This window comes from Charadrius vociferus, unplaced genomic scaffold, assembly GCF_000708025.1.
Source record: "Charadrius vociferus isolate BGI_N301 unplaced genomic scaffold, ASM70802v2 scaffold1, whole genome shotgun sequence".
Lineage (NCBI taxonomy): Eukaryota > Metazoa > Chordata > Aves > Charadriiformes > Charadriidae > Charadrius > Charadrius vociferus.
In genome coordinates this window covers 7,542,745-7,547,197 of record NW_009647680.1, presented here as the reverse complement: position 1 = coordinate 7,547,197, position 4,453 = coordinate 7,542,745, and positions in this window count along the sequence as shown.

Here is a 4,453-nt window from a genome sequence, read left to right as displayed (position 1 = left end):
GCCATCATCTGCAGAAAGGAGTTGGAAGGATGGGAGAGAAAGATTTCCAGAAAGAGTACACCTGTATTTGGGATAATTTGGCTGGACCAGAATGTTGCCAGAGGTTTGTGTGAAAAATGCTTTTGACTAGCTTTCACTTAAATTATTATCAGCTTTGCATGACAACTTGTTTCTGGTTTATGCTGTTATTTTAAACCAGATCCTTGTGCAACTGACTCATTATTATTTTTTCCAGGAGTAAAGCGGCAGCCTTTATTTTTCCTTGCATTGTAATATATCTTTAACTGTTGTAACACAAAGTCAACATTCTGCCTATTGACGAAAACTAGAATATGCTAAAGCTTTCTCAGATTTGGGGGTCAGGTGATAGTAGACGTAATAGAATAGCAGTTACTCACTTTCACACTTTTCTCCAAACACAGTATTTCACCCACAAGCTGGGAAGACACTTAACTGAATATTGCTCTCTTGTTTTTATTCTGGTGTACTCCAGCTTGAAGGTGAGGAAACACCTTCTTTGAAGACAAAATTAATTCCCTTCCAGACAGCAACATTTTCAGAAGATCATGAATATTGACACAATATGAATAAATCCCAGTGTAACACACAAACGAATCACTTTGTACAGATTGCTATATCCTAAGGACCCGGTCTGTCGTGAGATTACATTTGTGCACCAGGAAAAACAGCCTTGGGGTCAAGGGCACTGCATATAACAGATGAGATATAGAGTGGAGACAAGCCAGGCCTTAGGGCAGTGATTTATTATGTGTCCAGGCAACATGTAAAACCTGCCCTTCTGTTCAGGAAACGTGGATTGTGAGTTCCTTTGAGTTTGCTGTTCAATGAAAGCTGCAAAAGTGGGCAAGAAGGAACGCTCTTTCCCACTGTTCCCATCCCCTTTCTCATGACAACACACACACATCTCTAGTATATCTGTGGAGACCAAAGAAACCTCTATATGCCTTGAAGAACAGACACACACACAAAGAAAGTCAGTACAGAACATTTTGCTTTCAAGTTTCACTGAGAAATAGCAGATCAAAAGTTTGGAGCATGGGCAGTTGCCCCTTCACACAATAACGCAAACGCCATTTCCAGGGTCTTCCATTATGGGCAATGCCTTCTACCAAAGCTGACTCACTGTCTAGCAACGATATTTCCGTAAGTCTCCATTCTCACAGTAACTAAGAAACCTGCCAGGCGTTTATCCTCACAGGTCCTTGTTGAGGTACAGCAATAGCGTTAGTCCCAACTTCACAGAGAGAGAAAGGTAGAATGAGGCTAAATCATCTGATCTAAGTCCCAAAGGAAACGAATGAGAAATGGGATTTTGACAGAACTGGGTTTGTTCAGTCTTAGGAAGGAAGGCAAATGGGAGATGTTATTGGTGTCTATAGCTACCTAACGGAAAAGTCTAGAGATGTTGGAGCCAGACATACTTCATGGGTGCACAATGATAAGACAGAGTCAATAGAAACAGGAAAAATTCCAATTAGATAGAAGGAAAACCATTTCACCAGGCAGTGGTCAAGCACTGAAACAGAGGGCCACAGAAGTTGCTGAATCTCCATCCTCCATTGAGATTCAAGTCTCAAAATGGACAAAGCCCTGAGCAACCGGACATGGCTGAGAAGGAGTTTGGACCAGGTCACCTCCAAAGGTCTCCTCCAACCTACTTGATTCTGTGAGCATCAGAGCAAAGATGGGGACTCAGCAATCCTGCGTTACAGACCAATGGTGTCTGTAACCCACCAGACATCACTTACCTACACAGAGGGAGCTGGAGGCTTCCAGAAAGAACATTAGTAGGCACTATTTCTAAGGGTATTACACTAACACAGTTATTAATGGATTAGTGCAACATTTGAGATATTTCTAGAGTTAAATTCAACTGTAAACCTACCACCAAAACCCCCAGAGTCATATACATCTAGATTTGAACGGCATAGTGTGAGAAAGGAGAGATATACTGAACTAACAGGAAATGACTATTTAGCACTTCAAAGAAATAAGCACAGAAATACTACTTCACGTAGTTTTAGGAAATTCTTGCAATTTATCATTATTTGGATGTCAAATTCCTTAAGAGAAATGGTTGTCTTATGTATGAAGTGTATTTACCTACACAGTCAACTTGTGGAAACTACCGTACTCTTCACCTTGTATTGCTGAACTTCCATACGCAGCTCTGTATTTCCCTTACCTACTATCACAGTTTATAAGCTTAGATTTAGACCAGCTTCTCGAGATCGAAAAGGAACTTAACCTGAGAAACAATTCTGCTATGCTCAGTAGAAACAATCTCAGTTGGCTCCTCTGTGGGATCAGCACTCCATTTAGATAGACTTGTATGTAATCCCTACAAGTCTCTGAAACCTCATACAGTATAAATACGAGAAATGACATTTTCCCTAGTAATTTTCATCGGCTAATAGAAAATTAAAAAAAAAAAAAAAAACAATAAACCCAACAACAACAAAATCCAACAGGATTTTATGGCAATTTTCTAGTCCCCAGACAAATTGTAATTGTTGCCCACATCTGCAAAAAAGCAAATATTAGAAGCATCAGGCATCACAGAATCACAGAATCACAGAATGGTTAGGGTTGGAAGGGACCTCTGGAGATCATCTAGTCCAACCCCCCTGCCAGAGCAGGGTCACCTACAGCACGTTGCACAGGACAGCGTCCAGGCGGGTTTTGAATGTCTCCAGAGTGGGAGACTCCACCACCTCTCTGGGTAGTCTCACGTGATTGAAACTGCGTAACTCTCTGGACTCCAACTGACCCATGCCACTTCGTATCAGGACAGATCAGCCTCCAAATATCTCTGCACATTGTTGGTTAGGCCACTCACTAACATTCTTGCAAAAGGTTGACTGAACTTCAGAGTGAGAAATAAAAGAAAATTTATAAGCTAAAATCAAATGTGGGCTCAGAAAGCTCCAAAGAGGATTTCCACTAATGTAGCTGAAGCATCTGTAAGGTTATTTGACGTAACCACATTAAAGAAGGACCCAAGGAGGGTCAGAGGAACAACTAGAGGTGGAGGAGCCCCAGCTCTGAAGCTGGAGCACCGAATCACCTACTCGTGAGTCTTCCAGGGAAGAAGGCTTAGACCTGGTGTGAAACCCTCCAAGATGAGTCGGCCAAAAAAGACCCTCTCTCTCGGGAGGCATAGGGATAGAGCAGAGAAAATTTGAGAACTGTGTGAGTGTCCTCCCTGTTCTCTGTGTGTGTGTGTGTGCATAATCCACTAGCAAACTTCAAGTTGGTCCCACATGTTGTCTGCCAGCCACAAGCTTGAGAGGCTCTTAGGTCTGGGTACCAGCAATTGGAGGAGGTCAGGGTCTGAGGGACAGCTACCAGATAGACTGCATGCCTGCACTGAGTGTGCGTGTTTGTGTGTGTGCATATGCACCAACTGGGCGCCCAGACTCACTGCCAGCTGGAGCTGCCTAAAGACCCAGCCTCTCTCTAGCAGACCAGGAAGGCAATCCCCTGGAATCCCAACATCTACGTGATCTCTGACAGCACCATTTCTATACTAGCTCCTCTTTCAGCTCACATCACCCTTATACCCTTTTTTGCACTCTGCAGGTGCCCTGCAGAAGAGTCCCCAGATGTGAAAGACCTTTTGCAGCTGCAGTGGATTGGCATGCAAGGGATTTGGAAATCCACTGGTTGTGCAACCTGCAGCCATCAGGAACCCAGAGGGTAGGGAGACTGCCTGGTAAATGTGCCTGTGCCCTGTGAAACTGGGCTGCTCTCCTGTTTGTGCATGTTACTACAGCCAGGGATACAAGCAATAGTGCACCGGTTGCAATGAATGCGTTTTAGCTCAGTAGGGCCAAAGATTTTCAGAGGGCTGGAGCACCTCTCCTATGAGGACAGGCTGAGAGAGTTGGGGCTGTTCAGCCTGGAGAAGAGAAGGATGCAGGGAAACCTTACAGTGGTCTTCCAGTACCTAAAGGGGCCCTACAGGAAAGCTGGGGAGGGACTTTTTACAAGGGCATGTAGTGATAGGATGAGGGGGAATGGCTTCAAACTGGAAGAGGGGAGATTTAGATTAGATATTAGGAATAATTTTTTCACTGTGAGGGTGGTGAGGGACTGGCCCAGGTTGTCCAGAGAAGTTGTGGAAGATCCATCACTGGAGGTGTTCAAGGTTAAGCTGGATGGAGCTTTGAGCAACCTGGTCTAGTGGGAGGTATCCTTGGCCATGGTAGGGGGGTTGGAACTCAATGATCTTTAAGGTCCCTTCCAACCTAAACCATTCTATGATTCTATGATTTTAGCTCTGATGAGCCTCACAGAGCTGTGTTCATTCAGTCTAAAATGTCAATGGACACTGGTGATCTAAAACAGAAAGCAAAGGCTACACAAGGCTGAGTGCAATCTGCCATCCTAATTCATCCTCATGACTTGCGTTACTGTCTGTACACTCAAT